The sequence below is a fragment of the Haliaeetus albicilla genome, chromosome 19, assembly GCF_947461875.1.
Source record: "Haliaeetus albicilla chromosome 19, bHalAlb1.1, whole genome shotgun sequence".
Taxonomy (NCBI): Eukaryota; Metazoa; Chordata; class Aves; order Accipitriformes; family Accipitridae; genus Haliaeetus; species Haliaeetus albicilla.
Window position 1 is genome coordinate 29,175,377 of NC_091501.1, and position 24,948 is coordinate 29,200,324.

Sequence of the window (24,948 nt, forward strand, 5' to 3'; positions counted from 1 at the left end):
ATGTTTTCCGAGGTCTTTCATGTCAGTCGCAGATCCTTTATAGTGGGAGTTGTGAAGACACGGTCTAGTCACGAACCCTGAGGGAGAGCGATCCAGACATACGTGTACCCACTGATTCAGGAGCTGGAGCCATTTGCTCCCCCAAGCAGCTGCAATTAAGACCCAAGATGCTCTGAAGGGGCAGGGTGGGGTGGGAAAAGGGAAGACGACCGATGGAAGAGAGAGGGGCTGTGCGGCCACCTGAGGGCCCTCCCCGAGGAGGCTGCCTCTAACCTGGGCTGGAGGGAGAGGCTCTCCCTGCCACACGGCCGTCCCACCGCTCTCCTGCTCCAGCCTGCCCAGCCAGGGAGGGAGAAGGGCTGTGCTGCCGGCAGGTACATCTGACAAGCCGCTCCCACGGGTGGCCGCCAGCTTCAGCGGGGCGAGATTGCTCCGGGCCGGACCAGGCAGGAAGAAACTCTGCTGCAACCCCTTGCCGGTCCTCCCTCCAGCTTTGCTTGGTCTAAATTCAATGGGGCTCATCACCCGGGCGAGCGCCTACGTCAACGCAAACTTAAAACCCCATGTGGCGTTATAGCTGCAATGGCTAGGAACTAATTTTGGCAAAGGGCAGGGCTTTCTGGAAAGCAGAGACAGGAAAACGACAAATAAAGGCCCATGTGATTTGTCTCACTGGTCCTCCCAGTAGCCATTTCATTACATCACTATTTTCCTAACTAATAAAGGTCAAACTATAATTTTTGTTATTTTAGATTTATAGTTTCTCTCAAATGAAAGGTATTCTTATGCCAGGAAGAAGCAAAAAGGAGATTTATTTGCCCTACAGATACCGTAGCAAACTCAGTTCAGAAAGAAAAGACAAAGAAACCATTATTTCCCCAGTCTTTTTAAAAAGGGAGAAAACAGTGAACAAGAAGCCAAGATTATTCACAGACAGAAAAAGGGGGCGGGGGGAGAAATCGAAGAAAAAGAGCAGTAAGAGCCTTTATTACCAGGAGATCCTTTTAAAGAATTTAGGAGACTCCAAGCGATGCAGCTGTGCTTCCTGTGACCTGCAGCGTTCAGTTTGGGAACACAAGGAAGGTCACCGCCTTGGAACGGCTCGGTACACCCACGCTGCACACGCAGAGCACTCAACTCGGAAATGCATTACACCAGGGCAGAGAGATGAACTGAAAGACGCTGCGAGTGCAGGAGTGGAGGACTACTGATCCACGGAGCAGTCCTGCAAAGGGCACCTGCTCAAGCTCCTACACAGTAGCAGGTTTCTCTTAGAACTCCTTCAGAGCAGAGTCTGCAGCAGCGATGGGAGATAGAAAAGCTCTTTAACAACACAGTTAAAGAGAACGCCAACTAGATAACATGCACATGCCATCCTCACTTACAGTTTCAGGCAGGCTGGGTATTTGTAAGAGAGATATTACTAAGTAGTAAATTCAGTTCCTGATGAACCATGCTGTATTAGCACGCTTCTTGCTATAAAAAGCACTTGGAAATGATACAAGCAGCTATACACACAATACATTTTATAATGCACACGCAGCCCGAGTAACATCACTTGATGTAGTATTGAGAGGCAGCCAGTTCTGAGGTGAGATGGACTTTAAACAGCATTGCAGCAGGAGGGTAGGGTACAGGGGAAAAAAAAATGACAGAACAAGAATGCTAAACTGCTGCAGGACTTAGATAAACAAGCTAATTAGCAGAGAGTTTGTCTACATTGCAAATTAACTCAAGCATTGTCCCCAACTTGACCTCCGATCTACATCTTTAATTTGAGCATGGCACTTTTCACTTGAGTTGGTGGGAGACGCGGGCAAGAGTTTCATTAAGCACTTTTAAGCAATACCTAAGCACCAGTGCAGGCAGGCAACACTCAGGGATACCGAAGTCCTCCAAGTTTTCCCTGCTATTTTCCCCCTGCCACGCGCACAAGTGCAACACTATCATACCCTGCGGACAAATTCAGAAAGCAACACAACTTTTAAAAATAGATTTATATATAACACAGTATTTTTATATATATGTAATATATATTTATTTTAAAAGTTTAGTGCTATATATAAATATAGGAGAGCATTCAGACTCCTTGCCATCCTGCAAGCACAGCTACTGCTATCCAGAGCCATATCCTTCCTTCAAAGGATGCCCAAGATCACTTGAGCTCAACTCATTCAAGAGGGGCCAGCTCCACCAGGACACAAAGCTGGGACCACCTCTCCCCACAAGCTCTTCTCTTTGGCCACTCACCAGGGGAGGGGTGGTGAGAGCATCATTCAGTATTTCGGGCACACAAGCCCTTCATCACGAGCAGGAGTTAATATCAAGCTCAATATATGTGGGCAAGATAGCTATGAGCTTAACTCAGTTCTGAAGGACGTCAGCAGGAAAAAAGGAGGTAAAGTTGCTGGTCCCTCTGGAACAGGAGGGGGAAGTAACAGTTACACTTGCCTAGAGCAAGGAGGCATTTCACCCTGAATCGGGATCCCTTGAGTTGGAACCCAGCCAGAAAACCCAAATAATAGCCCTTCTGCTAAGAAAACCACTGCTGAATCTTGACTGTTCACAAGCTGTCTGGAACAGAGTTTTAAACTCATTTAAAATACAATGGGGAAAAAAATTCCCACCTCCCATCACCCTGAGAAGATATTAAATCTATGCTTTCTCCATTCTTGCTTTGACTGTTTTTCATTACTCAGTTCCCCAACAACTAAATGCTTTCTTCAAAATTGACAAATTTTAAAGTATTGGGGTTTTATGTCTATTTTTATACTTCCTCCCTGCACATGATGCTGTTGGAAACCTTTAAGTATTGCATATGCACAGATATGGAAATTTTGCTTTTACCTGGATTAAGTGTTTGCGCTGTTTCTTTGAATCATCCAGCTTGTGTCTTTTACAGGAAATTAAATTAACATAAAGCATCTTTTAATAATCGTAAGAGCTCTCCAACAATTCAATTTGCAAAAAGACAGACTAACATTCTGCATTACAGTAGGTGGTTTATCAAGTGTTTTGACGGAAGATCTTGTTAAAAGCCTTGTCCAGAAATTAAACACCACCTCGTACTATTCCTGCAGTGCAGTCAATGAACAGAAAACAATTACAAGAGCACAGCCAAGCAACTGCTCACTCTGTTCGCAGGCTACGTTGCTTCACTGTCTTAAAACCTGGAATTCTCTGGGTAGCAGCTAACATAATCCAACTGAGCCACAGCCAGGATCAGCTCCATGAAGGCAAGTTAATACTGATCTGCTTTATTCTGTTTTCCCCAAATGAAGCCAGCTCTGCACCGCCGGAGGCCCCAGCCTCGTGAAGGAGGGAGCCTGGCAGTTCCACTCTCAAAACCTGCATGGGGTCTTGGCAGGGACTCCTCAGTACAGGTCACCTCAGAGGATGCACACGAGAGGGATGAGTGCAAGAGATGCAGAGAAAGACAGACAGCATCAAGGTGCAGAGAGGACTCGAAACAACAAAGAAACCCAGGGACAAAGGCTGCTACGTGCACGTGGGTAGTTGTCCCCACCGAATACAGAAAACATGGCCAGCAGCAGCAGCCCAAACCACAGGAAAGCTCTCAATTCAACATACCAACCTCCCCACATGCCACTTGATCACCCGTGCCTCCCTGAAAAGCGTCACTCCCACTCGGCTGCACAGTCTGCCCTTGTACACCACAAGGGCTCGGCATGCTATGCAGTCAGGCAGCCCCGTCTGCGAGGAGCTCAACATCCAAAAGTAGAAAGACAGATAAAAAGCAGGATAGCAGGAAAGCAGTGAAAACGAGGCAGGCAACGAGTGGGAGCTCAGTCTGGCCCCATCCACCGAGCAGCAGCTCCGGCATGAGCACAACCAGCTTTTGTGCAAACGCTGACACACACAGCATATTCCAAACAAATATTCCTTAAGGGGGAAAAAAAGAAAAAGAAAGATGCATCAAGTAAGACTTTTGGGACAACTACTTTTGCTCCTGGGTTCATGGGCTTTAGCCTATTTTTAGTAAGATGCCTTTGCAGATGCCAAAATAACATCTCTCCCTCTCTGTACATACACGGCTGGACACGAATCTTTGCAGCCTGACAGGCAGCATCTGCATTCAGCTTCACAGATGTGAGTAACAATAGGAAGTCTCGAGAGGAAGACTTTTCTCTGGAAATCCAAACACAAGTAGTTAGTATGGTCCCAGTGCCAGGCCCATGTGAAGGTGGGACCCACAAGTGCAAAGTTAGAAAGTTCCTTCCTCACCACCAGCAGTACCTTCCTTCGTCCTTTGTTCCTAAGTAGCACGCTTGAAAAAAACCCAACATGTGCGATTCTAATGCTGTAACACAGAATTGCTCCTCCTCTCCAATATTAGCACACAGGACCACCTAAGAATTGGTGTTTCGCTCAGAAACTGCCTCTCCTCAGCCATCACAGCTCTGCAGAAAGGCCGCAAGTCTATTTACATCCACCAGACCAACACGATCTCTGCACAGGCAGGAGAGGCAGCCGGACCGTGTGGGCACTGCTTTCCCATGGAGAAGCACCAGTGGTGCTCCCATGCTGACCTGCAGTCTGAAACTCCCAGGTGGCATCCATCCCTCCCCACTCCCAGCCTTGCAAGAAGCACGTGGCGTTGCAGACCCTCCACAGCACCACAGTGCTCTGACTGTTCAAGCCCAGAGTAAGCTGGACTGTAAAATTACACCAGTCCACCTCTTGCTTCCGCTGCTCTTTGGCACCAGCACATCTCCCACAGCACGCACATTTTTGTACTCTTTTTCACGAGGCCTAAAAACCTCACTGGGAGAATTGTGCCCACTCCAAAGACACAAGCCAGCAAAGCCCCATGCTTCTGGGAGCCGACTCCGACTCCATCAGGGAAAATCATCCCAGCCTCTGAGGCTGTCTTTAATGCCATCACTGCTGTGAAGTCCACCATACACCCACCCCAGTGCTGGGAAAAGGGGATGAGGGCCAGAGCCAGCCCCAGCAACATGTTCTCCTGCTGTCGTGGGGAGTGCCAAGACCCCATTGACAGCTGGGGCACCCACCAACCTCCAGCATCCCCCGACCCCCACAAGAGGCTCTGCAGCAAGAACAGGGCTGTCGCCCACCCACTCAAAGGCTGCCCCGACCAGATTGTTTTGCCCTGCTTCCCTCAACCCTGCCACACACTCTGTCACTGCAAAGCACAAGGAGGAAGCAGGCATTCCAGAACAGCACGCAAAATCCTGCCGCACAGGCGAACCAGCTCCAGCTGGGCCCACGTGAGCAGGGCACGCAACCTGACCTCTCCCTCCTCCGCAGGGGGAGCGTGCCGGCCCACAGGCACAGATTCATCCTGAGTAGGCCCACGTTTTGTTCAGCTACTTTACTTCATCTCCAGCACCCTCCTGCTTCCCTGTACCCACAGTCCTCTCCCATAAATCTGCCTCGTTTCTTGCAAACACCTACACAGCGAGCTGGGTGTACTGGCTTGTCTCAAAACTTCATCAAGCCTCACACAGGCGCAGCCAACTTTTAGAGGAGGATTCACTTTTCATTCTTCATAGTCTCAAAGCTACGCAACACGTTGAGTCTGTGCTGTAACCTCCTGTTTATCGCGGAATGAGTAACACAGTTTAATTTGGATTAATATCACGTATGGCTTCTATCAGACCCTGGAGAACCTCTGGCTGCCCTCACACTTCTGTATAAACATCAACTAGATCCAGGCATGATGTTCTAGATACAAGAGGCAAAACCTCTGCCTCAAAGCTTTGCAGTACAAGCTAGATAAGAAGGATTAAGGAAATGACACCGCATGAATTACGGTGCGCTCAATTTCCTTGTGTGCCTGCGGGAGACCGCGGGCTGCGGTACAGAGGGCAGGGACGTGCACTTAGAGGCCAGGCCCCACGGCTCGGGGCAGCCCACGTAAGGAGCATGTCCTCCAAGAGGGCCCGTGGGGGTACCCGAGGGTCACACACACATCGGCTGCGGAGGTCACTCTCCCTCTCCCCGGCCCTCGGGAGGGACCGACAGGACAGGGGACGCTGGCTCCAGCCAGGCAGCGGCAGAGCGACGTAGGTTTGCAAGACAGATAGCTGCCACGCAGGGATGGCCAGCTAGCTGAGCACATCCAGTCCAAAATTTCACAGCCTGGAAGGGTCATCTTTGTTATTTTCATGTCAAGCGACGGTATTTTGGACTGTGCTGTTGTATCCTCGACCCTGTGATTTCTAACTCCTCAAGCCAGCAGGATGACCTGCTCTGCGGCAGCTGGCTCTGGAGGAGCTCTCGCCACCCAACAAGCCCACCTCTACCCCACCAGCCCAGTCCCCCCTACACCCCATGGGGGGCCTGTTTCCTTGCCTCTCACTTCCATGCCCAAAGACTTCAGCAGCAGAGACCTCACCGCCCCCTCCACACTGGGCGGGCAGTACCAGGACGTCCTCCTCCCTTCACCAACCATCTCGCTAACAGCTCACCCAGACAAGAGGGACAACAGCAAAGGCACCTCTACTTGGGCCATCGTTGGGTCTCCATCCCCATTAACCTCTCCCTTTCCAGAAAAACACGGGAAGTCTGACAATGCAAAGTTGAGGTCTCACTAGAAGCAAAAGCAGGACTTCCATTGCCTCTAGCAGGTATTTCACGCACCGCATTGTTATTTCTCGCTCTGCTTATGGCAAGTAACATCTTACCCACAAACGGCCCAACATCTTAGGGCAAAAAGAGACAGCAAACCCAACGAGGCTCAGAGGAAACGTGGTGGGGTCTCATTTCTTCCTTTTAACACCGAAAAAGAGACAGCCCCCTCGTTTTGCTCCTAAATGCACACCCTGTGGGAGCTACATGAACACAGCTGGATCTAAGGAAGGGAAATGTTGTTCCTCACCACGTGCAACAGTAAAGCCAGGCCCTAATTACTGCAGCCATAGAAAAATGATACAGCACACTTCGTAAGAAGAGGAATTAACTGCAATATCACAGCCAAATTCCAATTTGGCATCAGCAGTCCAGCTGGACACACTGTTCCAAACAAATGGGTAGCCGATCCTAAATCATTGTCACATGCGCTGTAGCTTCCCTACCCCCTTTAGGCCCTCCCCTCTGAAAGAGGCACTGCAATACATCAGTATATCAAGGCGAGTCCCTACAGAAACATCATCTTGTTTCAGCTACTTCTGCATTCACAGATGCCTGACAGTAAGCTTAGCCTTGCCTAAACGTGGCAGACCTAACTCTGCAGCCTGTTATTTTTATGCCATGCCCCGAAGTGAACGGAGCGGTGTGAGGCACAGACACACACCAAGCACAACCTCACATATGTTTTGACAACTGCATTTTCATACCCGCACTGGGATTCACTAGGAGCAAAGTGACTTTTCAGGACAGTGTGTCAAACAGTTTCTCTTCGTGGAAACACAACAGGGCAAGACATTTGTTTCAAGAAACTCAAACACACAGTAACCACAATTTTTGTTCATCATATCTCCGTGATATTTTCACTGATGAATGAATAAATTATCATTTACATCAAAGGCAAGATTTCCAGTTGGAGGTTATTTACTTTTGCCTCAATCACAGCAGCTCTGGCAAGCTAACTCAAGATACAGATGATGTACAAACCAAGCAGCAAGTGCTCGCATGCTGGGAACTGTTCAAACAGGAATAATTCAATCTTTTTGTAGCCTCACCCTGGCTAATTTGCCACAAGCAGTCTCTTTTCAGATGCTACATGAAACATAAGAAAAAAAATACAAGCTGGATTAAGCTGGTACGTTTACAATCAGTTCATCTACTGAGAGTTCAGGTCAGTTAGTTTTCTATGTAAAACAAATTAATTTTTTTCAGCTTCACAGGGTTAAAGGAACAAAAATTTATTGCAGTAACCAAACATTCCTCACCGGACAAGTGTGCAGCGATTACTTAACTAATGCAAATGATTTTCAGTCCGCATGTAAGGAATGTATGGGATAATTGTAGGGCACTCTCTTCCACCAGCATTTTACAAGTACTTTTTAGGTAGCTATGGAGACACTACAGCCTTTTTCATTTTGCTGTCATAACTAGACAGCTATTGATTTCTATGTAAAATTCCTTGGAAGAATGGGGAAGGAAGGGGGAGTTTTAAGTACTACAAGGTCTGAGAGTAAGAAGCTGAAGAAAATGGAAACAGATTTCAGATGGAGATGGCAGCATGGAGGCTCCCTGCAGGAGGTAGCCTTGAACTCCAGGTCCTGCTTTAGTACTTCTGCAAGTAAGGAGGTAAACATATACCACTATATAGCATGCAGGCAACAGAGAGGTAGCCTGCCAACCAGGTCCGAAAGGAAGAACGTTTCTAGCTGCCACTGTCATCACCCTGCATAAAAGGAGGCACTCTTTGACAGCGTGCTGTGGTTTTGTTCTGATACAAAGCTCTCTGGAGACATGGTGGGACTCCATCCTTGCAATCATCATGCTGGTCTACAGGATGTTCCTCTCTCCCTCTAAGCAGTTAACATGGAAGCCTCATCCCCAGCAGGCCTTGCAGGTAATCAGTGTCTCCCCTCCACCCTCCCCAGGCATTACAGCCTTGCGATAGTTCAACTACGGGTTGAACAATCCTGCACTTTACCCTCCTTCCAACAACAGCTCGAGAGCTTGCTGTAAGCTGAGCAAATGCTGGTCCTCAGCAGCTGATTCTACCATGATGCCCAAAATGATCCCGAGAGAAATGCCTTTCACCATGACGACACCTTTGTGATCAAACACTTCTGCGTATGTGGATTTAAGACCGTGCATCACAACAAGCAAGTCTGAAACCCGAGATACCGTCCTGGGAAACACTGTGTCGCACAGATAAGGACGCGCAAATAATTATGGATTTAGGTCCCATTCAGAAACTCCCTCAGTAATGAGAGCAACAGATCAGGCTCTTAACAGATTTTTCCCTTTGGATAAAACAGAAAGGAAAGCCTGTTTGACCAAAACATTTTTCTTAAATTCACCTTAGACCCAGTCACAACAATGGAGCCAGAGCCTGCAGAATTATCTCTATCACCAAGCTGCAGGAAGTTTACCAGCACCACCCTGAAAACAAATCTCAATCTTTTCATCTCCACAGTGCATTTAAAGCCTCACAGCTGTTCACTGAAAGGACATTCTCAAGCAATACTGCAAACGGAGGGAGAGCAAGCAAGATGCTACTGCTGCAGAAGCGTTTGCACCGATGACAGACCTGTTACTGCTCCTTTCGCATAACGCCCGCCCATCCGTCTACGCAACCACATCATCCCCACTGCTTCGTTAATTCGTGTGAAGGCTTGAAAGGGGGGAAGGATTAATCATCCTTTAAGCTCTCCAAGAAGCCAGCTGAGGAGTGCCATCACCGCCCTTGGGGTGTACGGGTGCCACCAGCCGCTGTGGGTGGAAGCGCTCGGTCCAGACAGCACGCAGACTCTTCCACTGCTCTCAGCGACAGTCCGATCGGCCCACGTTCACAACGCCCCGGTCACAGCTTTGCCACGTGCTTCTGTGGCTGGTGCTACTAGCCAGTGGCCAGCAAGGCCGCCCAGCCTCAGTGCCCACCAGCGCAGGGCTGCCCCGCGAGCGGGGCAAGCCAGCCAGAGGGGCAACGCCACAGGGTGGCCTCGGGACTCGCCCCATCCCACGGCCAGCCGCTCCCAGATGTTTCTGCCACCCCAACACCACCAGCAGCATCCCAGTTTCGCAGCAGTACCACGAATCTGGTCGCACGCCCCACCAGGCGCCAGAGGCACGCCACGCGATTGCAGCATCCCCGCGCCGCAGGGCGCAGCCCAGCCTCAGCCGCTGCTGCCGGATGGCTGCACGCCTCCCCCGGGGCACCGGGCTGGGAGGGGGCCCCATCCGTACCCCTGACCCAGCAGCACTCCTCCCGCTCACTCGGAGAGCAGAGCCACGCTGCGCACACCTCCACGGGGTCCGCCACCGAAACGGGCTGCAGCCCTCCCAGGCACGGGCAGCGGGACGAGAGGTGCGCTCCCCCACAGCGTCCAAATTCCCAGTAGTGCTGCACGTCCCGAGGATACCCCGAAAAAACACGTTTCTGTCCAGCACCATCAGAGGTTGCAGTGGTCCTGCCCAGCACTACACACAAGGTCCATCACCAGCTCCAGGATGAGTGAGGAAACCTCTGACAGGATACTTCTGTTTAGGACCTCTTAATTAGATGTTTCACATCCAAGGCAAGCCACTATATGCTCTTTTTGGAGGAGAAGAAAAAAAAACCAAAAACCAAAAAACAAAACAATCACCCCCCCCCCAAACAAACAAAACCCACAAAAGGTAGAAAAAAATCCCAGCCTAAGACAAGAAGTTCTTCTTTATTGAAATAAGACAGACAAGTTCTCAGAGACAAATTAATACGCATTTCTGAACCTTCCCCTGATGTTTCCTTTACAAACAGAACAAATTAAAAGTGCTGTCACAAGTTAAACAAGCTTCAGTTCAGTGGAGGAAAAAAAATGCTGATGGCTCTAAGATCCAACTGACAAGCCTTTTCAGGTCTGCTCTGAACCAAAACCGACTTCCCAGAGACTTAAATTAAGAGTAAAGAAATAGTCTCCTTTGCTTAATCCTGTTTTGGAAGCAGGACAGAGGATACTACAACAAAGCTGGCACCTGAACCCACCAGGAGGCATCCAGCTACCATATGCCTTTCCTGGAGATTAGCTGCTCAACACACCCACCTCTTCTCGAAGACCTTTGCTCCACTGTGCGTACAGCTGTGGGCAGGAATTGGGAACACTCGGTGTGCCTTGGCTGCTCCAACACGTCCTGATACCCCTCCCTCTATGTAAGCCACTAACCCACTGAAATTGTCTATAATACACACCCCATTCCAGGAGAACAGCCATTTGAACTTGGATCTTGAGAGAAGCCACAAAGGACGGCTACTTCAGCCCGCAGCTGCAACGTGAAGGTCCCCCCCTGCAGCACAGAGGTCCCCGACAGGTAGGTTACACAAAGCACTTGTCAGCTGTGGTGTGGAGCACCTTGCGTTTTCAGTGTACCAGCATTTTGGGGAGGATGAAATTTTTGTCTGGTTCTTAAAAAAGAGGAGCTTGATGTACCACCCCACGCCCTGCCATTTGTCTATCAGAGATGCTTCCAGTGCAGGACAGCGAGAAAAAAGGCCCCAGGTGAGCAGCAAAGGGAGCACAGCCATCAGACCACCACCTCCCACTGTAAAGTGCGTTTCCCAGCTTGGACGTTTGGATAGGGAAACCTATGCAGGTCCCAGCACCAGGAACGCTCCCTGCTCCCACGGAGCCACAGCCTCATCCACACCCCAGCCTTCACCTTCGCCCCCCCGCATCCTGCGCACAGCAGCTCTCAGAGGCAGCACACTCCCGACGCTCCCCTGGGATGGACAAGGATGAACCCATGCTACATTTTAGTGGATTTATAAACCTAAACCAGGGCGGTAGAGGAGATGCTTCAAATCCACAAGAAAAACCTCCAAAATAAGGCAAAACAACACAATCACACAGTGGACATCTAATACCCATTCACACCCAAGCTGAGGAGATCCCAATAGTCTACACGCTCCCTCTCCTTGCCAACACCTTGTCTCCACAGGACTTCTTCCATATGAGTAAACTACCTGATCCAAGCCTAGGGGAAAACAGATTCTGGCAGTCCCCATATGGCAAGACTGATTTTTACAAACACACACCAGCTGTGTCCTTGCTAAGCTGCATAGAACCCAAGACCACAAGAGCTACAACTGCGTGGGATAATAACTATTTTCAGAAACACAGCAACAGCTCAGCACTTTTTTACAATTAAGATGCTCTTCCTCACCTGCTCTTCAAGGCAGACATTAATTATCAGCACTACACCCTGCAGAATCTTAATTTGATCCTACAGACACCTTCATGTGCCAAACTCATGACATCCAAAAACAGGGAGACCAGCCTCCAAAGGGCCTGTGTGTTCTTTTCCCCATCCCTAGCACTCCCTATGATCTGGACTAGTCCAAATAGCTAACCTCCTTCACCAGGGCTTACACCTTTCCCATGTTTTGCAAAGGCTGTATTTCTGTCTAAGCTTCACACATAGCTATAGCTAGTGAGCACATGTACTTTAGAGAGAAAATATCAAGTCAAGACTTCAGTAGAACACCTACCTAGACTTCCTGGATTATTCTGGATCCTTTGAATGGACTTGAAGTTCCCTGAACTGAGTAGGTAATCAGAAATTAAATTTTGCTCAGATCAAGACCCATGCTGTGGAAAGACACTCAGCAGTGCGGAACAGACAATCTAAGCACACCCTCAAAGCATCTGACGTACTGCAAGAACCTCCAACAAAGCTCTGTGCGTGTATCAACCACGCTCCTCCTGCACTCTACCTGCAGTGCCCCTGGGACAGCAGGTAGCCAGCAGTAAACCACAGGCCACAAAAACTACTGTGAACAGCACACAGCCTGCAAGCCATGGCTTGGTCACTCCTTTAAGCACAAGCGAGATCACAAACCTTAACCACACCTTACCGCTCCAGAGGGAGAAACCAGCTCTCACATTTTTGCCAAACTCTGCATGGAGGGACAAAGGCCAACAAAACAGCCCCTGAGACTCTCACCGAACCACTCTTCTTTACAGCAAGTAAAGACATCATTTTTAAGGACGTTCCTTCTGAATTTTAGAACTTGGTCTGAAATCCTTAGGACTCACACTGCGCTAGGCTGAACCCTTCAGCCCATGAATGCCCAACCATGAAGCTGGGAGAGAACCAGACTCCCATGACCGTGCCTGCTGATGGAGCGCACGGACAGCTGTGTGCACAGCTGCCACAGCATCAACAAAAGGAACCACCCTTCCTCATCCCCCAAACCAGATCCTGGTGCTGGTCCGGTAAATGCACATGTGTTCCTGTTTCTGTCATTCATAAAAGAGCACTATGGGGCAACGATTTGAAAATGAGGAGGTTGGGGGGTTCTTTGGCAGTTTGTCTATTTTTACAGTAGTAAAGCTATTTTTGTTACCAATTAAAAATTGCGTACATTTTATCTCCCTTCGACCACTGCAGTGCCCATGAACTATTTGGGGTTATATTCTACATTCATATATTTTTTCCCTAGATTTCTGTTTCAGAATTGATCAGTCTGAGAAAAGGCATGCAAGATCAAATCATTATCATTTCCTGTTATTTTGATGCATGCGTCACAGAGCAAGAAAATAAAGTTGTTCTCCCAAATCCGTCACATTTGGAGCCAAGAGAATTCTTTGATTTAAAATGTGCCGATTCACACTAGTGTTTATCAGATTTTTCGGATCCAAGACATAATTAGACAGCTGTCTTCGACAGCACAAAGATTCTCCAGTTTAGAGTTCAGATGCTGAAACAGCCGGCTCAAGTCTTAGCCTTAAGTTTTCCACTAGTATTTAGGAAAAAGCCTAGAAAGAAAGGTGCAAGTACAAATCAACGTTTGGATCAGTGTATTTGATCTTGGAGCCTTTTGTTCACAGGTGGCATTCAGAAGGATTTTATTCACGCAAGAGTTACAACACTGTGCCTACTGGAAGCGTGATTACCATCAAGACGTATGCAAATGGCTGCTTAAAGTCACACTTTTTGTTATTTCTATCTTACCTCAAACACCACAAGCCAGAGACTGCTTAAATGGCCTCTGGTCCTGGTTCTTTGACACAACCTGCACTGTTTAATGATGCAGAATGGCAGAAGGGAAAGTGAGCATCCTTACCTTAACACAAACTGCGACACAGGTTTCCAGCCCAGCACTGGACAGGAGATCTAACCTCTCTGCCTAAGTATTCTCATGATAAGGGGAAACCAGGCTTTTGCATCGCCCAGCGGTTTTAGCAAGATTCAGACTTGCACCGTGCTTTTGAAGAAAGAGGAGAACGATTCTGGTCTTCACCAGCAGCCATTCCTCACGGTCCTGAGATGACATGCGGGAGAAGATGCGACATGCAAGGCACGAGGGTGGAATTTAACAGCATTCCCCCAAGACAGCACCTCTACTGAAGAGTGCTCTGATGAAGCATTAGCTCCATCAGCCCGGAGGGGCCAAGCACTCAACAGCAAGAGAGCACGGGACTCCCACCCAGGAGATATGTCAGGTTTGCAAGGCCATACTGCACAGCCTAAGCTCTTCCCAAGTTCTCCACCTGCCTCCCCTGTTAATGATGAAGATGGCACAGGCAGGGGGCAAGGAGAAGAAAGGCTATAGCTATGACTGGCTGCAAGACCTGTATCTAAATCTATTTCCACTGATGAAAGAAATCGGTTCTTTACATAATTGGTTTATCTTGGCCTTTTGACAGAAACAGAAGCACAGCCACTGGAAAAAAAAAAAAGGATAAAGTTTTAACCCACCACGCTTTCCTCATGTACAGCAGAAGTCACAGAGGAACAAAGTGCCCTGGAAGCTAAAGGGTATCAGGAAATCATATATGCCCATAGCAAGGGCAATACACATCACAGGCAAGCAACTGCGAACCCAGTCTGATGACTGAATTATTAACGGAAAATTCCAACCTTTAAGCAGAAATAAAGTACTATCTTGGCAGCAAACACTACTAGAAAAATAACACACAACCACTATCCTCAGTCTGAGCTGAACCAACACACAAGTCACTTTGTGAGAGAGAGGTGGGGAAAAAAAAGAGGGAAAAAATGGATGCATCATTCCCTGTGTTCACAGCTGAGCACCCTCGCTAGGGCACTCAAAACAAGGAGAGATCCAAAGCAAAGATCCCACCAGAAAACCACTGAGATAGATGTTATGACTTAGCATGATCATCTGCTAAAGTTGCCTGAAGTTGGAAATATGCAACAACTGCAGTTAACCCCATGGCAAGAGAAACACTGTCTTCCAAAGGAAGGAACAAGCTTTAACTCTGGATTGGATGCTGACTTTTCCAAACATGGGGCAAGAGAAGTAATCTCTCAGAAATAACACGGAGCCTTTCCTACGTTACGCAAAGATTAATGCCTGTAAATCTGCCACCTTCAAGGAGCTATTTGAACAGTAAACTTCACTGATTTCTGAAGCTGTCATTAAATGGCCACCCTTTCTCCATTCACAGATCACCTGTTCAGCAGCCAACTTTTTAGCACTAACAGTCAAGTTTCCTACCAAGATACAGGGAAGGCTGATGCCCTAGACCTACTCAAACTAAAAAAAGTCAGCACAAATGCAAAGACTGACAAAGGAAGAGACCTAGGCACAGTACATCTGCTAAGCAGACACTGCAACACACCAGTTAGGCTCTGGGGACACAAAGAAATTTACAGTATGGCAAGTCAGGGTGGGAATTTATACTCGATGCTAAATAAATGCCTGGGTATAAACACCAGCAGTAAACACAAGGCAAGGCAATGTAGTTTACCTCTCCTGGGCTGGATCCAAGAGCGAAGTCGCTAATGAGATGACTAATGGGATCTCACAATTACAAATGGGGGAGGGGAGCCACTATTCAGCCTAAGTACAGGAAGGTACTAAGTGGTTTTATTTATGAAGATATTAAGTGGTTTTATGTATTCTTAATGCACAGCTGTATGCACAAACTCCACAGAGGAAGAGTGAACACAACACACATCTGAACCTCCCAATAAACCTGTTCCTTGCGTTTATAAATTTACAGATGTGGCTTAGACAGACAGAAATAGGTCAGATCATAATTGTACAGCTTTAAAGAAGCAACATAACTTGAGTTTTGCTTTGAAGCCTGAGAATAACAAAGGTAAGTACAAGAAGAAGCTGTCTCAGGTATACCAGCCTAACTTGTGTACTGCCACATGCAAGCCGAGGCAGACGTTACCAGCAGGGGCTGGGGCTTTACTGACCACCTCTTAACACCACAAGAATTTCCAGAATGCTCCATTACCTGCCTAAATCCTGCCTGATATTTGGGTTCTTACTTTATCTGTTGAAAACTACTGCAAACCAGTGGACTCCCCAGTCACAGGCATTCATTTTTTTGTGCTCCTCTTGCCCCACCCCAGGAGTCAGGGATACATTTTTCGACCATCTGTACTGGATTTGGGATCTGGCCACCTCTGCGCTCCCCCTGCCTCCACAGAAAACACATAATGCAAAGCACAACAAAGGAAATCAGTCAGTTACTCAAACTAGTTTACAGCAACACTATCTGGTCCTGAGTAAGCCAGAGGTATATTTTGATGCAATCACACCACTGTCAAGAAAGTGACTAAACCTTCTTTGGTTTTAAACCTCTTCAGGGGAAGGATTTTCACTTCATAGTTGAACCTACTGCTTGAAGCGGTGAAAGAAACATCACAGAAACCCCATTTGGATGGACTCAAGAGACACAAAACCTCCTGAAGCATGCTGTACCGTACGCCTCATAACACGCAGCACTGCCTGTCCTCAGGCCACCCAGGCCTGACCAGTGAGCAGGGACCAGACTTTGTCCTCCTCATCACCAGCGAGCAATGGGACCAGGCAGGCTGGCAGCACCACCTGGGAACCTCAGTCTCCTGGGAATGACTGTAATTTCAGGAATGTTAACAATTATCCTCACGTTGACACGGGTCACAAGCAAAGTCTCCCCACACACCTCCACAGACATTTTCATCAGGACTCCACTCCCTCCTGCAATGTGTTTTACACCGCATAGGCAGTGCAATGCAAAACGGAAACAGGACTTGCATCTAAGTAGGGGGAAAAAAAGATGACATTCGCCACAGCTATCTGCCCCATGTGACAAACCTCATTTCAAGGCGCTTGCTCCACCCTGCGTTTCGGGGACAAGTGGAAACGTTACTCACCAATTTCTTTCCAGGGCACGGATCTGCTGCAGACACACGTGTACAGGACACAGCAACTTCAATATTCTTCAGCATCACTCTTAAACCCAGAATGGATCCAGCAAACAGATGAAAACCCAGGGCAAAACTCACCAAAGCTGAAGAAGCGCTTGAATCTGGACTGACGTGTCTGGACTCAGGCTCTTGCCCTTATCTCACTTGAGGGTTACAGGGGCTGCTGAATACCTAACAGCACCTTGCTCAAAGGCAGCGTGCCTCAAAGCAGGAGCAACGCTGCTGAAGAGGGAACCCGCTCCTAAGGGCCCCCGCTCCACAGCCAGGCAAACAGGTAGAGCTCCACTGCCTTCGGGGAGGAGAGAAACATCAACTTCATACTCCCAGCACGGAAACACCGACCTTAATTTACGAGCAACGCAGCACGCCATTGACAGTCATTCTAACCAGCAAACCGAACAACTCCCTCTGCTTCTAGGAGTCCATCCATCTCATACAGCTTTCCAAGAAACTCTGCTAAATCCTATTGTCAAAACTCCCCTGGGATGGGTACTAAGCCAAACTAGGGAGCACTTCAGCTCTTAATTTCTTACTGATGTGAGGAAGTTAAGAGGCCAAAATCCGTGCTGCATTTGGAAATGAGAGTTTAAGCAGACTTCAGTTTTCCCAGTTTCCAGGATACCTCTCGAACCAACCTGCCATGCTGCCTCACTGCACGCACTGGTTTTACTGTAACCCATACTCATGGTTTTTATTATAATTACAAGTCCCTTTTGTCCTTCACAAACGTAAATCCTCAAGCTATGGCTACTACCTTTAATGGAAGCAATAAATTCGGAGTTGGCACACTGAGACATCATCCTCTCAGATACTCGATCATGTGAGCACAGAGAATATTCTCATTCTGTGACCCATTCTTGCTGTTTACTTTTTGGAACGCAGAGACACTCGTATTGCTCAATTGTGCTGCCACTGCAATACATACCAGAGCTCACGCATTGTGCTGCTGGTAGTATCTGTGCTTGGGCCAAAATAAGGAGAGCCAGCAGAGTCTCTGAAGGCTCAGACACAGCCAAGCCCGAGTCCTGAACCCTTCATCTGCGTTTTTGCACGAGATGGGCCGCACTGCGCTTCCACGAGAGAGCCGACACATGTTTTTACACCACAGCGAAGCGTTTAACGCTGAAGCTTAGTTCCCGCCCCCCCCCAAAAATAACCGCATAGGTGTAAAGCACCTTTTAACTGCTACAGCTGTGCCTCAGCCAGGGCGTGAGCTAGCACAGCTATTTCAGTTTTTAGAAGTCACAGACCTAAATGAAACACACCTAAACAAAATAATTACAGGATGTAAGAACCCCAAGCCTTAAATCAAAACACGTTTGTTAGTTCCAGATAAAACTCACAACTGAAGTTTCGCAGTACTTGTAGCTCAAGCATCCTACTAAAGCCCGAAAACATTAAGCCGGAGCCTACCTCTCCCCAAAACTCCCCTAAAAACGATGTCGGTGCCAGCACATAAATACGTTACGGAAGATCAGGAGCCAGTTACCGACGCTCCCTCCGAACCCGCTCTCGTTCCCCTTCCAGCGAGGATGCAGCAAACGCAGCACGGGAACCCCTAAACGTAGCCCGAGAACAGAGGGCCGGCTGGTTTTTGGCAGGGAGGGAGGGAGGCAGGCGGAGGGGGGGGGAAGCCCCTCGTCGCACCCCCCCCGGCCCCCCGCCAGCCCGAGAGCCGCCCGCTCCCCGCACGGGGCACGGCCGCTCCGGGGGGCGGGCGGCGGGTGCCCGGCCCGTTGCGCCGGGATCACGGCGGGCTCCGAGCCCACGCGGGGGCCGCGCCGTGGCGACGGTTCCCGCCCCTCCCAGGGTGGGGGGGGGACCCGCCGCCCCCAGGCGGGGCGGGCGGCCTGGGCCCACGGCGGCGGGAGGAGCCCGGCCCGCTGCGGCCCGCACGGCGCGGCGGGGCCGTCGGTGCGCGCTGCCGCCGCCCGCCCCAGGCAGCCGCGGGGACGGGCACGGCGGGGGCTCGGCCCGCCGGGACACGAAGTTGCCGCAGTTCGGGCTCGGCTCGATTTACAGACTGAGCGGGGCCGGGTCCCGGGAGCTCCGCGGCGCGCCCCTTACCTGCGCCTCAAACGCCGCGGCGGCCGCGCCTCCGCCGGCTCCGGGGCAGCCCCCGCCGCCGCCGCCGTCCGGTCCGCTCCGCGCCGCTCCGCTCCGCCCGCCCCGTCCCGGCCGGCCCCGCCCGCGCCCCGCCCCGGACCGCCCGCGCCCCCGCCTCGCACGCGGCGGCCGGCACCCCGCGGGGCCGCGCCGGGCCGCGCCGGGCGCTCGCCTGGCTCCCCGCCCCGGGGCCGGGCCTCCCCGACGGGGCGGGCGGCAGCGCCGGGCCGGGCCGGCGCCCTGATTGGGCTCGACGGCAGTCACTCGGCGCCGCCGGCGGAGGGCGGAGCGGGCTCGGCGCCGGGGCCCGGGCCGGAGCCCCCCCCCCCCCCCCGCCCTCCCCCTCGGCCTCGGGCCTGCCCACCGCGGGGCGCCCGCCCCGCCCCAGCCCGACGGGAGCGCTGCGGGGGCGCCGCCCGCCGCCGGGGCCGGGGCCCGGGGCGGGGCGAAGGGCAGGGCAGGGCCGGCCTCCCGCCTGGGGCGGAGCGGCTCCGGGCCGGCCGCGGGCCCCCCCGGTTCCCGGCGCCCCTCACGGGCGAACAGCCCAGGGCGCCCCGCCGGGGCTTCCCGTCCGCCCCGCCCCGGGGCCGCGGCGCTCCCCCCGCCCGCCTTCGCGCCTCAAGATCCGGCGCTGGGCCGGCGGTTCCCCCCCCCGGGCCCTGACGGAGCCCGCGGACCCCCCCCGCCCCTCCTCGGGACGGGGAGGAGGGCAGGCCGCCGCTCCCCCGGAGCAGGCCGGCTCCCGCCGCTGGCAGCCGACAGCCCACCTACCGCCGGCGGGACGGCCGCGCTCCCTCGGCCGCCTGGCGTCCCGCCCCGACAAGCGGGCAAGGCTTTGCCTGCGGCACGGCAAAATGGTCGGCGGAGGCCTGGGAGAGCGCTCCTTCAGGAGCGGGGGCGGCTCGGCTCGGCGGCCCGGCTCGGCGGCCGGGGCCGGCCGAGGAACCCCTGGTTTTGTTTCGAGTGGATCCCAACCCTTTCTGTTTCACAGCTCTTCCTCCCGTCCCCTCTCCAAAGGCTGGGTTAGACAAAACTCTTAAGGTAACGTTTTTCGGTGTGGAAAAAATGATTTGGCTGCGCTTCATTTCAGAGCGTAACTTCTGAAAAGGGGGAAGTTTCCGTCCAAAAGCACGTTGAAAGTAAACATTTTGGATTCTCAACCAAAATGGGCAGGTACCATTTGCTGTTTTAAGGATAGTTTGCAAAGAGCAGAAGTCGATTCAAAACTCTTTTTCTGGCAAGTGACCCGCCTGTCGTGTGGGCCGCACACACAGCTGTAGTGTGTCTCGGGTTAAACAGGAGGACCGAGTTTTACACTACAAGAAAAGAATTCCACGCAGCCATGCAATTAAGAGCACCTGGTTTTCTTTGGTGTCTGCTGTTTCTAGTACTTCTGTTTCAAAGCTCTGGTGACTAACTATGGGTTTTGATGCTGTAGCATCAGTTTCTACAATTGGTCTTTTTGCCCATTTTCTCTAATCCTCATCAAATCTCGAGGAAGCGTTACCAGTTTGCTGTCAGCCGATGGGCAAGTGCTAGCACCGGGCTGAATCGCAGGGGTCCTGCATCCAGCGCAGGCGTCCCTCCTGAAACGGCTGGAGTTGGACTCGCCCTACAACAAGCACTTGGAACAAATACTGATCCCTGCTGAAGGTTGATATTCATCGGCCTTTGTTTTCTGAATTGACCATTCTGTTGATTCCTTTTTTTACACTTTAATTAATTTTTAATTCAGAAAGTGAAGATTTTTACCAAAGAACCTAATGCAGAAGGACTTCGTTAGTCAGCATGGTGTATGAGGGAGATCTCTCTGAAAACAAATCTGAGCTGACAGAACATTGCAAACAACTGTTTGAATTCTTTCATCAAAGAAAATACCTTTGCAAGTTAAGACAAATCTCTTATAAGGCTTTCTGGCTTGCTTATCTCTCATCTCCCAAAATAGCTTAGCCCTTTTTGCTCCAGGCTGGTTTGCAAGGGAAGGTTGATTTCCTCCACCTTTGTGAAAATGCAGCAGCCTCTGAGAAGGCAAACATCTCGCTCGCCCCTCCCATGAAGGCCGCAGGAGGTTACAACGAGCAAGAGTATTTTCCAACATTCTTCACTGCTTGAGGAGGCAAAGGGAAAAAGCTATTCCCTCACTTTGCAACGGCAACACGTACCATCTCCGTGGTTACAAATCAATAAATGGCATTAAGCCTAGTATTTCAAGAGCTGTCAGAGGCATTTTGAAGGCGCAGCACATGTTGTCTTACACGATCTTCTTTGGGTGATACTTTGAGTCTCTGCACGTTCATGGTGTGGTACAACTACAGATATGGTGTTGCAGCGCAGTTATTTTTCAGCTGGATCAGTGGGGTGAGCAGACACGCTCCAAGCCTCCGAGATCACTGGCACAAAGCGGGTGTCTGGGTGTCAGGGGTGGGGGCACGGGCAGGACCGTGCCTCCCGCCGGCAGTGACTCTCAGATGAAGCCCCCTGCAAAACAGCAATGAATAACACTCCTATTAAATCTACAGTGCATCTATTCTGTGGTTTTGCCCGTGCCTCAGTGCCAAGTGATAAACATAGTGCAGTTTTTAATGCAGTTATCCTTACTACATTCTCACAAATGTTATCTCATTTTATATAGTTTAAGTGACTCACCTTGGTTAATTGGGAGCGTTAATGACTTGTAGTGATCCAGATTTCAGCTTCCTCTGGAAGTCATCTGGTTTTAGCAGCATGATGGTCCTTAGTCCCATTGCCTCGGTATCAGTGCTAGCTCACAGGCAGGGCCCTGAAATACAATAACAAGCCATGAACATAGCAGCCAATTTTTAATTTTTCTTTTTTTTTTTTTTTAAAAAAACTTCAGCACCTTGTTGGGCCCAGGAAGTTTTCCTTTAGACCAAACCCACTCCCCAACATACAGCAGCTGAAAGAGCCGAGGGATCTCCTTTCCAAAGGGCAATGATTTCACCCAGGTTGTGCACAGCTTTCATTTCAGGACAGCTCAGAAAGTGGATTCTGTGAGTCACTCTATTCCCAGATGGGTGTTAACCCCCGTTGTGGTTTAACCCCAGCCAGCAGCTAAGCACCACGAAGCCGGTCACTCACTCCCTCCCACCCAGTGGGATGGGGGAGAGAATCGGAAGGAAAAAGTAAAAGAAATAATAATGATGATAATAATAAAATACAATAATAATAAAAGAATTGGAATATACAAAACAAGTGATGCACAACACAATTGCTCACCACTCACTGACCGATTCCCAGTTAGTTCTCGAGCAGCGATCCCCTTGGGCCAACTCCCCCCAGTTTATATACTGGGCATGACATCCCATGGTATGGAATACCCCTTTGGCCAGTTTGGGTCAGGTGCCCTGGCTGTGTCCTGTGCCAAGTTCTTGTGCCCCTCCAGCTTTCTCGATGGCTGGGCACGAGAAGCTGAAAAATCCTTGACTGAGGATAAACACTACTTAGCAACAACTGAAAACATCAGTGTGTTATCAACATTATTCTCACACTAAATCCAAAATGTAACACTATACCAGCTACAAGAAAGAAAATTAACTCTATCCCAGCCAAAACCAGGACAACCCCAACGCTGAGCCAGGTCAGGTCTCTGCTACTGGCTGTCCTGGCACATTTGTGTCAGCCAGAGCTGTGATGAGATAAGGTCCTTTGAAGGCAGAGCTGTGCCAGCAAAAGCACCTTGTGCAGATGTAGGTATAAGCAGAGAAAATGGCACTTTTGTCTGGGTAGCTTATTTTGCTCGAGGAAGCTGGAATTCACTCTCTCAGCAAAAGCATGGTTTTACTGTTAGAAGCTGCATCTACCTTGGAAATGGTTGCTCTTCTGACCAACTATTGTAGCTTTGCTATCAAAGCTGTCCTGGCTTTCAACTACCTGAAGTATCCTGACTGTTAAATACTCAACAGGGCAAATTATTTTAGCCAACACTCGAGCTTCAGTAGGACACTATTTTCAGTCCTGGGACAAAGCACTGCACAGTTTCTAGCTGTCAAATCAATAATTTAACCTTCCTCCTCATGTTTAAATTCCCCTCCAATCCCTTCCTAAAAAGGAGAGGAGGAGAGGAGAGATTCAGTGCCCAAAGGATTGACTTAATCCACAGCAGCTGAAGTAAAAAATGCCCCCAAACCGTACCCCCCCGAACAGTCAAACTTCTGACCTCAGCTGTCCCATCCCCGAGTCTTCCCACAGCCAAACTTTGGAAAACACTGTGAGAAAAGCCCCGCGCCGAACCTACTGCCAAACGGATAGAAGGGAGCTGCCTTGGCTCTGCTGCACTGGCCAAACAGACCTGCTCGGGGCTGAAGCGCTTCACACAAGCAGTTTCTCTCTAGAGTTTCTAGTTGAAACCCCCCAGAAAGAAGGTGGCCGTTCAAGAAAAGACCGATCTGCTCCTGTGGATGGGATTGTTTCAGGTGCCCCTAATCCTCTGAGGTGGGGTTACCTGCAGGCCTAAGAGCCTCCAGCTGCAGTAGGGGGTGATACTGCAAGCAGGAGGAGGCAAAGCACACATCACCTTTCCATTGGAGAATCTGCGATCTAGGGGTTAATAGTGAAATCCGTCTGTGAAGAGTCTTCCTGAAGGCTGGATAAAACTGAGTGTCCCAGAAAGTGCTGGAGAGGAGATGCTATTTCACACTTGTGTTGTCCATGCTGTCTTTGATAAGGTGCTTGGTGGGTGCGGCCATCACCAGCCTATCGAGATGACCGGTCTTGTGTATTTTATCTGGAACCTTGTGCAATTAGCCCCTGAAAACCAAGAAAAAGCAAACTCAAGTACTTTCTCAAGTGGGCAAGAAAGGTTCCCATAAAACTTCACACACCCATGAGGGTGAAAAAGTAATTAGCTGCAGGAACTTCTCCACCCTGAACACTGAGATGAACGTCAGAGATGTGTCAGTGTGCATCTGGAAATCACAAAAAATAATATTACTAAGGAGAAGATGCTGCACATTTTACATAAAACAGAAGCAAGAGAAAACCTCCTGTCACGAGCAGGAGCCACAACAGGCTTGGCTGGAGAAACGTGTACATGTTGTCAATAGCGTAGCTGTTGAAAAGATTGGGTGCTTCAGGTGGGCTTTGTCTTCCCATTATTTTGAATGATAGCTGTCATTAAAAGCAGGAAAGGAGAGATGACAGTTCAAAAGTTTTACATTCTTCAATTTCTGTAGGCCTACAAAACATTCTTTTTCTCTCCCTGGAGGTCTCCCACTCACTAGTTTAGCTATAAGTGTGCCTTAACTGGGCTGAAATCCTCATTAGGTTCACGCATGTGCAATTTTCACAGCGTTCTCTCAGTTTCTTTAGCAGCAGATAATTCTTGTACTTACACTCAGGAGCTGCTTTCCGGTATACTCAGTAAGGACGACTGCTTGATCAAGAGCTAGAGGGAAGCCCTTTGGGTACTCAGAGTGTTTAGCTTCAGACACAGGAAAAAATGTTCAACAACTCAGTGGTGTAAGAGTAGTCAGAAACTGGTGTATAGGTAGCGGCACTAACTTTTATTGGTAGACCTCGCAGTGGAATGTACCAAATAAGCACATCTCCACTGAAACACGCACACGCGGCTTGCACAATGACCAGCCAGCAAGGCAAATACCTGGGTCTGTGAAGTACTGCAAAATGTTATCAGAGAAAAGCAGGCATGGTGGATGCAGCAGGACATAACAACCCTGCCAGAAACTCGGTTTGTAGCATCTGCCTAATCTGAAGGAGACTTTTCTTCTAGATGCAGCCAAATTCATCCCTTGGACAACTCACACTGTTAATCATGTCTGACCTCACCACTACCCTTTGTCTATGCCTGGCCGGTGATGACACCCTACACCCCAGCTTCTGTGCCCTCACCACTGGGATAACTCGCACTGTTCATTTCCCACTAATTCTGAGCTCATACTGCTCCAGTTTGCCTGGGACTGTTTACATACAGACACAGCGATATCACCCTTTTTTTCCTTTCATAATGACTTTCCCATTCCCATTCCCTGGGGAAATATGTGAATTTTTTCC

The 24,948-nt window shown here is 49.9% G+C and overlaps 1 protein-coding gene across 16 annotated transcripts in view; it reads right to left on the bottom strand.

Annotated features, from left to right (window-relative positions):
* Positions 1-19,029, bottom strand: part of PPFIBP1 (PPFIA binding protein 1) — a 117,753-nt gene extending 98,724 nt beyond the window's left edge. For 14 of the 16 annotated variants that reach the window (XM_069807010.1, XM_069807006.1, XM_069807005.1 and 11 more), the window contains exon 1: positions 18,880-19,029. The gene's annotated coding sequence lies outside the window, so the exon portion shown is untranslated. Of the gene's footprint in view, positions 1-18,225; positions 18,337-18,879 lie in introns of those variants that run through there. The other 2 variants (XM_069807007.1, XM_069806994.1) reach the window with 2 other exon arrangements.
* Positions 19,030-24,948: the final 5,919 nt, after the last annotated feature.